Genomic DNA, 12,409 nt, shown 5'->3' on the forward strand with positions numbered 1-12,409 from the left:
CTTCTCCAAGGACGGGCTTTGATAGGATAGGAGGTTTTGCCATATGGTCTTTTAACCTTTTGAATGCCTCCTCGCATTCGTCCGTCCATTCGAACTTTTGGCATTTCTTCAGAATGTTGAAGAAGGGTATGCACTTGTCCGTGGATCGTGAGATAAAACGGCTCAACGCGGCCACCTTTCCGGTCAAACTTTGCACGTCCTTATGTTTCCTGGGGGATGGCATGTCCAAGAGAGCTTGAATTTTCTCCGGGTTCGCCTCAATCCCTCTCTGGCTGACTATGAAGCCCAGGAATTTTCCCGACTTGACTCCGAAGGTACACTTCTTCGGATTGAGCTTCATGCCGTATCTCCGGACGACTTCGAAACATTCTTCTAAGTCGTCTGCATGGCTATTGCATGCTTTGGATTTGACGAGCATGTCGTCTACATATACCTCCATGTTTCGTCCCAGGAGGCTTTTAAACATCCGGTTAACCATTCTTTGATAGGTTGCTCCGGCGTTTTTCAGTCCGAAAGGCATGACTAGGTAACAGTATACCCCCTTATCGGTCCTGAAGCTAGTGCACTCCTGGTCTGCCGTATGCATCTTTATTTGATTGTACCCGGCATAGGCATCCATGAAAGATAGCAGTTTAAATCCGGAGGTGGCGTCCACCATCTGGTCAATCTCGGGCAGCGGAAAGCAGTCCTTTGGGCAGGCTTTGTTTAGATCTGTGAAATCTATGCAAACCCGCCAAGTTCCGTTCGGCTTGGGCACCAGGACCGGATTGGCCAGCCATTCCGGATAGTATACGTCGCGGATCATGCTGTTGGACAAAAGTTTATCCACCTCTTTCTCTAAGGCCTCGGCTTTCGCCGAGTCGAGCGGGCGTCTCTTTTGTTGTATAGGAGGCATGTCCGGGTCGACGTTGAGGACATGGGTGATGACATGAGGGCTGATGCCGGTCATGTCCTCTTGGCGCCATGCAAAAACATCAATGGCGCCCTTCAGTGTTTTTATTATTTTATCCTTTTCCTCCGGATCTAGGCCTCTCCCTATCCGGAGTACTTTGGTGGAGTCGTCGTCGCACACTGGTATCTCTTCGACATCCTCCATTGGTTCTACGACCCTTTCGGATCCTATACGAGGATCCAACTCGTCTTCTTCAGCCTTCTCTACTTCAGGGGGCCCCCGGACCATGAGCACTGGCAAGTGGGTGGCAACGTTGTAACATTGCCTGGCCTCTCCTTGGTTTCCCCTCACCGTTCCGACTCCGGCTTCCTGGGTAGGAAATTTTAGGCATAGATGTCGGATAGAAGTTATTGCACCAAAGTCGACGAGGGCCGGTCGGCCTAAGATTGCGTTGTAGGCTGTTGGACAGTCTACCACCACGAAGGTGCAATACTTAAACGTGCTCTGTGGAGTGTCCGGGCACAGGGTAACTGGGAGCCTGACTTTTGCCATCGGGATTAGAGTTGTCCCGTTAAACCCTGTGAGCTGCGATCCGCTAGGAGAGAGGTCCCGGTCGGTCAACCCTATCGCAGTGAAGGCCTCTTTGAAGAGCAAGTTCACGGAACTTCCATTATCAATCAGGACCCTGGCCACCACTTTATTTGCAATGGGGGTCTCTATGACCAGCGGGTCGTGATGAGGAAAACGCACCGTCTTGGCGTCTTCTTCCGTGAACGTTATGGGTTGGTCCATTAGCCGAGGCCTTTGGTGGGAGTTGAGTGACCTCCCACACTTCACTGTGCCTTGCGGCCTCGGCATATCTCTTTCGCTCCTTCCGAGTGTTTCCTCCGATATGGGGACCTCCGGAGATCATGGCTACCCGTCCATTAGGCCGAGGCGGTAGTCCGGGTATATGCTGGGTGTCACCTGCGGGAGCAGCTGGAGGCAATACTCCTGCTGTACCCCCTGGTGTTCCCGAAGGCATGCCCCGGGCTACCTGCCCCGGATTAAGGTGGGGTAACCTATTCTTGATCCACTCATAGAGGTGGCCCAACCGGATCAGATTCTCAATCTCATCTTTGAGATTTTTACACTCGTTGGTGCTGTGGCCAATGTCGTTATGATATTCACACCTCTTGCTCGGATCTCTCCGGGAGCTGTCCCTGTACAATGGCTGGGGTCTCCGGTAATGCGTATTCTGCCTTGTGGCAAAATAGACACGTTCCTGAGAGTCCGTGAGCTCTGTGTACTGGGTGTATTGGGGTGTGTACCCCTTCTTTTGGCGCTTCTCTCCCGTTCGGGTGCTGCCCTTGGAAGACCTCTTGCTTCTAGACCCTTGAGTGGGGCCTGTTAAGCTAGCGGTTGGGGCAGCTTGTGAAGGAGCTCGTCCATTCACCCCGGACGGATTGCCGTAATGGGAAGATGCCGGGGGCAGAGCTTGCCCTTGGTTGTACCCGGGAGTGGCAGAAAACTGTATGCCACTAACCGGAGGGGTCGCGGTCGGGACAGTACCCGAGGGCGATACTCCTGGCATGTATCCTGCCATCCCGGTTGGATAATAGCCTCCGAAAGCCACGATCTGGGCTTCTTCGAGGTTAATATATTTTTGGACTCGCTTCTGGAAGTCCTGAAGGCTAGCAGCGCCTTCTTGCTGTAATTCGTTCCAGAAGGGAGTCCCAGTACGGATTCCTGCTTGGAGAAGCGCAAGCTGTTGTCCGTCGTCAACCTTCTTGGTCTTCGAGGCTTCCTCTCGGAACTTCTTGATGTAATTTTTCAAAGTCTCGGTGGGTAGTTGCTTGATGTTAGTCAAGGCACTAACTTCCAAATTGACCTTTCTGGCGGCGACAAATTGTCTCCGGAAATTGGTTTGGAGTTTGTTCCAACATCCCACCGATCCTGGTTCTAGTTTCTTGAACCACTCCTCCGCCGAACCGCTCAGAGTGAGGGGGAAGCATAGGCACTTGGCGTCATTGCTGACCCGCATGACTGTCATGACTCGGTTGAATCGTGACAGGTGATCACTGGGGTCGGAGTTCCCAGTATATGCCGCCATTTCGGGCATTTTGAAGTTTTAGGGAGCTCCGCCTCCGGGATATGCTTGGCGCGGGGCTCCGGTCCTCTTGTCCGAGTCGGAGTCATCTCCCTTCTGCCTTCGGGAGACTCGGGCAATATCTTTTCGAAGGCTGGCAAGCTCTGCCATAATCCCTTCGTTTACAGTACCCGAGGAGACTTCGGGTCTGTATCTTTTTTGATCAAGGTGATCCCGGAGGTCACCTTGATTCCCATTGATTTGATTTCTCAAATCAACGGGTGGACATCTCTGTCCTCCTCTTCCTCTACCCCCTGGTTCCTGGTGCACGGAAACGCTCTTTCGGTCCACTCGATCCTGAGGGCCAAGACTCCCTCTTTGGGGCTTGCCCTGCGGACCTTTCCCTTTAGGGAAATCTGAGCGGACCTTGCGCGGATCCTGCGCCTTTTTCTTCCGACCAGGGGCAGAAGTAGGGTTTTTTGTTTGGTTTTCCTCAGCAGGGTGCCTTATAGGGCTAGGTTCCCTAGGCCTTTGCTGCTGGGAATTAGGCGAAGACGTAGCTGGCTCCCCATCGAGTCCAGCGGCCATTGCCTTGGGATGCACGTGAATGCCAGCTGCCTCCATGGCTTTTTGCATGGCTAGCATCACCTCATGCATCTTTTGATTTTGCACTTTTTGAGCTTCGATCTCAGCTTCGTGATCGATGGCTTTGTACGAGGAGCACCGGCTCTTGGTAGCTTCCATCATCGTAAGCGTATTCGTCGAGGTGTTCCTCGTGGTTTTCATCTGGAACTTCTTCCTCGGACTCCTCTGCTGCCCTTGAGGCTACATCCTCTTCATTGGGATCTTGAGCGTCTTCTAGAGGGCGAGGGTGACGTGTAGCTCTTGTCTCCACCATTGTTGTGAAGTTAAATGCTTGTTGTGAAGCAGCTTTCCTCAGCTCTCAATGAAAGCACCAAAATGTTGACCGAGGTTTTCGGCAACTAATAAAATATGAATATAATAATGAGCTGTAAGAAAGCAAGATGAAGACTTTTTACGTGGTTGGGGCGTTAATGAGCCTTAGTCCACGAGCCACTGATATTTATGGATGTCTTTAATACAGATCTTACACTTGGGAGAATGTTTCTCTCTTTAATACAAAGAATGTTCTTGGTGAGTTTTTTCTCTGTTTGCTCTTAAGCAGCCAAGATTCTCCGACCCCATTAAATGAGCTTTGAGGGGGTATTTATAGTGTTTTAGTGGGGCAATCCCTAGAATTGTACTTACACATGTGTCTGTAAGTATCCATAAAGTTGGGCATTTCCGATGAATATACCATGGGTGATGCATGGTCAAATCCCTAGGTGCTGTAGGGTTTTTATGGAGAATGTCCTTTTTGTCTTATGATTGACGTGACTCTTCGCAGAGTAGCCGTCGCTAGACTTAAATGATCATTACTGTAGCGCTGCTGTTTGGGGGATGTGCTTAGTCGGACTTTATTGCGTGTACAGTCCCAACACGCTTCCTCCCATGCAGCATTAAATGCGACTTGATGTCTCGGGAGAGACCTGACACAACCCGGAGTGCCTTTGAGCTATGTTCGCTTCCGGGAGTACCTTGTACTCCGGGTGCATCTTCCGGGACCCATGCGAATAACGCTTCCTGGTGTCATACAAGGACTTAGTAGTTCTTTCTCAAGTAATTTGATCCACGTGTCCCTTCCTGACTGGTCCACGTATACTGGGCGATTTTACGAGCAACAGATATATTAAGAGCTAAGAAACACACTCCCCCAGTAAAGGTTTGAGTTGCTAACAAAAAACATAATTTTTTTTTTTGGTAAATCGTATATAAGTACAAAATAATAATATGGTAAGATCAAGTTATTTTATTTATCAAATAAAATTAAATATAGAATGGTCAGAACAATAATAAAAATGACGTGGTTCATAAAGAAATAAAATGATCGTATAAACGAGCTCAAACGACATTTTTTTGCTTAATTATAAACGAGCTCAACTGACTTTTTTTGCTTAATGCTTGTAGGACATATTTATTATAGCAAAATGGTATCCTTCAATGGTTGATTTTGCGAAGATTTTCTTTCTCTTCTTTCTCCTCGTCAACAAGCTTAATAAGTGTTACAACCCAGTAGTGCTCCTCCTTCTCGACTGCATGGAGAAGCTTTTGAATGGTTACATGTTGTTGCTTTTGAATGTCGATCACTTCTTTCAAATTTAGCTTTGGGATGCATCGCGATTCAAAAAGTTGGTTAAGCTTAATTATTCTAAAAGTTTGTAAATCGTATATAAGTACAAAATAATAATATGGTAAGATCAAGTTATTTTATCTATCAAATAAAATTAAATATAGAATGGTTAGAACAATAATAAAAATGATGTGGTTCATAAAGAAATAAAATGATCGTATAAACGAGCTCAAATGATATTTTTTTTGCTTAATTATAAACGAGCTCAACTGACATTTTTTTGCTTAATGCTTGTAGGACATATTTATTATACCAAAATAGTATCCTTCAATGGTTGATTTTGCGAAGATTTTCTTTCTCTTCTTTCTCCTCGTCAACAAGCTTAATAAGTGTTACAACCTAGTAGTGCTCCTCCTTCTCGACTGCATGGAGAAGCTTTTGAATGGTAACAAGTTGTTGCTTTTGATTGTCGATCGCTTCTTTCAAATTTAGATTTGGGATGCATCGCGATTCAAAAAGTTGGTTAAGCTTAATCCTTCATAAAGGTTTGTAAATCGTATATAAGTACAAAATAATAATATGGTAAGGTCAAGTTATTTTATCTATCAAATAAAATTAAATATAGAATGGTTAGAACAAAAATAAAAATGATGTGGTTCATAAAGAAATAAAATGATCGTATAAACGAGCTCAAATGACATTTTTTTTTGCTTAACTATAAACGAGCTCAACTGACATTTTTTTTTTGCTTAATGCTTGTAGGACATATTTATTATAGCAAAATAGTATCCTTCAATGATTGATTTAGCGAAGATTTTCTCTCTTCTTTCTCCTCATCAACAAGCTTAATAAGTGTTACAAATTAGTAGTGCTCCTCCTTCTCGACTGCATGGAGAAGCTTTTGAATGGTGACATGTTGTTGCTTTTGAATGTCGATCGCTTCTTTCAAATTTAGCTTTGGGATGCATCGCGATTCAAAAAGTTGGTTAAGCTTAATCTTTCTAACTCGTAAGTCACTTAAGCGTTGATTAATTTCTTGCCTCTTTTTGGAGAACTTTATAGTTATAGATATTTCTTCATCCTTACGAGATGTGTCGTCCCGTACTAAATCAATTACCTTATTCAAGAAGATGGTATGACCATTATCATCAGGCGTAAGTATTTCGTTTTGACCATTTGTGTCTTCCTCTTGTGAGTTGTCTTCCAATTTTGTCTTACCTTTTCGGTCCTGGACTGGATTCTCTTGATCGATTTTCACTTTTATTGATTTGATGTTGCTCACCACTTCAATCTGTCGATTTTTAGCCATTTTTTTTTTATTGATTGGTTTGTAAGATGAGTGTGACAATATAGAATAAACTTTGCATATAAATAGATGACAAGCAACCTTGATTCGTGTATTCTTTAAATACTCAGCTTATGAATAAAAAAAATAATAAACACGGTTATATATATGAGATAAATAATTATTTTCATTTAAAAAATTACATTAAAAAAATTGGATATATATTTACCTTTCCAATACAGATTTGTGTGAATTCCAATAAATTTCTTATTTAGAGTCCCAAAATATATTTAACAATACTTGTTAATTAGTCACTACACATTTAACTTTAAATAAAAATTCTTAATAATAATAAAGACATCGTTTAAGTACAGTACACGTTACTGATTTTTGAAAAATTTAAAAATTAAATTATTTCATTAAATAACAATTATAAAGGCTGCCTAATAAAATTAAAAAAATATCCTTTTGAGATTAAAAATTTATTTTCTTTGTAAAATAAATGTAATTTCAAATAATTTTAGTGAATATTTTAAAATAAACATGAACTCCTACAATTAATGGCTTTTTAAATAAAACATATAATATTTAAAAAAATTCAGATTTCAAAAAAAAAATCGAAAAATTAATGCGGCCTTTTAAACCAAATATTTTATTTACTCATATCAATCTCGAAAATTACAATGTTATATAACTTTACCTTTCCAATACAGATAGTTCAGGACTCCATTTACAAGCCTCACGAATAATTTTATTACCCTCACGAGCAAGATCACGTCCCTCATTGCGAGCTTGTACACATGCTTCTAGAGCTACTCGATTAGCGACCGCACCGGGTGCATTTCCCCAAGGATGTTGTGCAAGTTTCAAAAAAATATTAATTTAGAGTCCTAAAATATATTCAAAAACACTTGTTAAATACTCAACACACATTTAATTTTTTAAAAAATTCTTTTATTTCTTAACAATTAATTAATTACATCATTAAATTACCGATCCTAATATTTAGTTACATTGCATGTCACTAATATTTGAACAATTTATGGATTAAAAAAAATATCATCAAGATCTTAACAAATTAATGCTGACTTTTAATCTAAATATTTTATTACTAAGATCAATCTTGAAACGGACCACCCAATTGAAATTCTCATGCCTAAAGAAATAACATTTATTATTTTAAGAAGATTACATCAAGTGATAAGTAAACCAATAGATAAAAACTTTATAAAATGAACTAAACAAATATCAAATTTGAACGTTCTTCATCAATTCAATTTTCCATTTTCATAGAAGAAAAATATTCTACAACGTTCTTCATCATTTTGCTTCTATATTTATTGTAGTTGGAACATACAATCCACTGCGCTAAGTGACAACGTTCTTCATTTGAATTAAACTGTTGAAAGGAATTTGGTCAATACGATATGTAATAAAATATAATTAAATTTACACTGTTAATTAAAGATATGAACTACCTCGAAAGATCTTTTATCAAGTCTACACCTATGTATCATAAACAATGCAACAAACACTCCACAATCAAAGGAATTTGGTTGTCTTGGAACGTTTTGAGCACGACGGATGCAAAAACTAGCGAAGCTAAAAGTTGACAGTCTTTTTTTAATCTGGTTCGCCATTGCCAAATCTAGATTGCGCAGCTGGAAAATTGTTTACAATACATAAATTAAGCAATAAAATTATAAATCTCTCATTTTCCATACAATGAATTCAATACTTACTATTTCTTTAATTTTATTAGATTGTCGAACTGGAGATTTTTCATCAGCAAGTGAGTCCCACACTTCTACCGTCTTTAGAGATATAATAACTCGAGCAAAGCAATAGTGGTTGGACGATAAAATCGAAATGTATATCTACAAGAATGTTTAGACTTACAACAAATAAAATATATGCAATAGGAATAGGATTAGGATGTAAAAAGAAAAGACTCAGAGCAATAAAACCGCACTTCTTTGCAGAAATCAAGTTTTTCCACGAATATGTTGTAGTAATCCATTTCCCTCCAAACTTCATGTAATGGTAAGTCACGATACGGTAAAGATTCTTTCTATTTGAAAATTAGAAATATATTGAGATCAACATTATGTGCAATAATTCTTGCGAAGGTATTTGAATAATATAAAATCAAATAAGAACTAACCAATAATCGGCATGGAAGATACCAAATGGTGGAGCAACCACCACTCCTTCTCCTTTCTTCATCCGTCAAGAATAGAGAAATCATAGTAATAACCTACTAAAAAAATAATTATTGTTCATTCCATACTATTGTCTGAGTTATCACATTTAAAGATGTATTTATTTTACCGATGATTCAACCCAAGTCTCTAGTCCAAGGTATCGAAAGTCTGAACGTTGTAGATAATTGCCTCCAAACACTACTATAAGATCACTATATATAAAAAGAATATCAAAATAAAAAATTAGATAATTAAGGATTCGATTTTTCGAAAAAAAAAATAAAAGAATAAAAATAAAGAATTTATTATAACCTTTGTTTTGAGTCCGAAAATATGTACTCTAACACTTGTCTATCTTTCAACCTTAGCTGATTGGGCCGTCTTAAATATTTTGGAGGCCCTGTTCTAATTTAAAATTTGGGCCCCTACAAAAAAAATATAATTTATAAATAATATTTTTAAATATTATCATTCAGTTATATATTTTACAAAACACCAACAAATTCCAACTATTTATAAAAATTGATATTGATTCCAATAGAACAAAAAAAAAATATAAGAAAAAAAGAATATAAAAAATTTGAAAAAAATGATAAATAGCAGTAATAGATTTTTTTTTTTTTTTTTTTTTTTTTTTTTTTTTTTACTTAAAAGCATTAATAGAATTTAAAATGAGCTTTGGGCATTGGGATAGAAATGACTAATGACAAATTGTTAGCTCTTTCAAAAGCTAGGTTCATTAAAAAAAAATTATTAGGCATTAAAGAAAAAAATATATTGGGCCCTTTATTTTTTTGGGCCCTGTGCAGTAGCCCACTTTGCACTCCATCATGGTCGGCCATGCTGATTGGTAACTTTGAATTCTTCAAACAACACAACCTTACGAGCTAATGTGGATGATGAAGTTTTGCAATTTAATGATGCATTTGTTGTTTTACATTTTTTTTATGACCATAGGGTGAAGTTCATTCTCTAACATAAGTGCTTTCAATGCTTTAACGTCTTCTTTAAGATAACTCAAAGATGCCAATTCATATTTTTGATCATTTATCTCATTCTCCATTTGAATTCTCCATTTATTTTCTATTTCCATCTACCAAAGTAAGATTAAAAAAAATTAAGATAATAAAAAAGACAACGAAACTTTGAACAAATGTGAATAATAATTTACATAAAATGCTTGTATAATATTTTGGTTGAGTCTTTAAACTTGGATACAAAATAGTAAGAAGTTTTTTGAGAATACATAAGTGAGTCACAACCAATAAAAATAAGTATGGTGTATTTTTAAAAAACAAAAAACAAATTTTTTAACTTTTTATTTAAATTATTTGTTTAAATAAAAAATATACTACTATTATTTTTTATTTATTAATTCCAAAAAACTATTATTAAATAGCCCATAAAGTATTAATTTCATTGATATTTTTGAGATCTGCATTTAATGCACAAAGGAATGAGAATGAATGGATAAAGAATGGAAAGGGAATGAAAAAGAATCTAGGAATGAATCTTTATTAGTTTAATTTTTAATTTATTAAATAAATTTTAAATGTAGGTCCATGTCAGCAGGTCACCATCAAGTTGCCCTTCAAAACGTTTGAAAAGTCAAAAAGTGAACTTAGCCTAGTCAGCAATTATCAACCATTAGATTAAGATCTAAGGGTTAAAAATGAGGGTTCCATCAGTGGGTATATATTTCGGTTTCCATTAAAACCGGACCCATACATATATATACACACATATTTATAAAAATACACATAAAACTATATAAATTAACACACATATATAAACTCACAAAAATAAACATAATTTTATACACAAATAAACTAAAATTACTATATATACACAAATGAAAACTAAAATAAATAAAATATAGGTTATCTTGACTGAAATGATGAAAATGTGAAGAACTATTGGAGGCTTGGGCAGCGGTTGCTGGAGGTGCGGCGACACGTCCTCGTCAGAGTCCGGTAGAGATTTTTTATTTAGAATAAAAATGAAAAAAAGGAAGAAAAAGAGAGAATTAATGATTCGGTAGAGAGAATTAATGATTCGGTAGAGAAAATAAGGCCTCAGGATGGTGAAAATGGTGGTTGGTGGGGAAGAGAGGTGGCTGCCCGCGGTGGGGAACGGAGGAATTGTACAGAAAACAAAGAGAAGAAAGAGAAAGAAAAGAGCAAAATGGGGGAGGGGGTTCTTCCAAGGCTTTTATTTAGCCTGGACTTTTGTCGGCACACTTAGGCTCACCGACAAAAGTCGAAGCTGACAAAACACCCTTTAAACGCTGTGTTTAAAAAATGTGGGACCTTTTTGCCGGCGCAATTCAATGCGCCGGCAAAAGTTCCAACCAAAATTTTCACCCACTTTTTCATTTAGGCGGGAAGTTGACTGCCAAAAAATTTTAGAGCTTTTGCCAACGCATTTGTGCCCCGGCAAAAGCCAAACCCTGATGCAACGTGTCGATTGGTCAAATTGTAAATACTTTTACCGGTGCAATTCAATGCGACGGCAAAAGCTTTCACCTACTTTTTCACGCACGTTTTGTCACTGCGAGGGAATTTGACCGCCTTTTTTTTAACACTTTTGCCTGCGCATTTAAGCACCGGTAAAAATAAAAAAATATTAATTACCTTTTGCCAGCGCATGTAGGTTCGCCGGCAAAAGATGAATCAAACTGCCAAAAATTCCAACCTTTTGGCAGTTCGATTGCCAACATTTTCCGGGGAAGTTAAGGTTCTTCGCCGGCACAACTCACTATTACCGGCGAAAATATGCGCCAGCAAAAAATTGGACTGGCTCCAATTTGTTGACTTCTTTCGCCGGCGCACTTGTTGACTTGCACCGACAATTGTATACTTTTGCCAGCGCAATTAATAAGGGCACATTCTTGTAGTGATGGAGTCTTAAAAATTAATTTGGAAAGTTTAGATATCATTTTTGTGAAATAATTTATCGCACAAGTTAGTGGACTAAAATTCGTACTTAGAAATTTTTAAGTATAAACAAGATTAGGACATGTAAATAAACTTTCATGGAGTCTTGTCTTGAATTCCTTGAGCCTTGGAGTCAACTTCGGGACATTTTCAAGAATTTTGGTAAAATTACTATCTTCAATTGTGTTACAAAATCAACAACTCATTACTAACAAATAATAATAAAATATTTATTAATTATTTAAACGATGAGACTTAGAGTTTAGGTCAACAAGAGAGAGTATTATTAAAGGATTCTAAGAGGGTGTTGTAATGAGCTACATGAATGTATGAATCTTTATGCTCGGGTAAGAGAGTATGAGACTGAAATACTTGTGAGAACCTGAGATTGAGAATCCTTTCTCAACTGTGATGTACTCAAATTGTTGCTGATCCGATAAATAATCTGAGATCATGTTCTTAGCAGGAGCAGGACCAAAGTTCACACTAAACATTGGATGTGAACCAGGCTAAATTCCTTGCCTTGATGTTTAACTGTTTAATATGTGTTTTGATTGTGCTTTATAATCTGTTATTATTTAATCGAACATGAGTTGCATTTTAGTTTCTTATTTCTTGATTTATTTTATCTATTGATTGTTTAATTTGATCTTGAGTAGTTTTAATTTTCCATCACACATTTTGCAAATGACATTAGATTAATAGGATTGTACAAATTAAATTAGAAAGGTTAAATTGCTACATATATGGATAAAAGAAAAGAAAATGTTACCTTTTCGTGCAGGAATAGAACAGAAACATCATAAACAAAAGAAATGATTCGTAATGAAGAT

This window comes from Cannabis sativa, chromosome 8 (assembly GCF_029168945.1).
Source record: "Cannabis sativa cultivar Pink pepper isolate KNU-18-1 chromosome 8, ASM2916894v1, whole genome shotgun sequence".
In the NCBI taxonomy this organism is placed as follows: Eukaryota; Viridiplantae; Streptophyta; class Magnoliopsida; order Rosales; family Cannabaceae; genus Cannabis; species Cannabis sativa.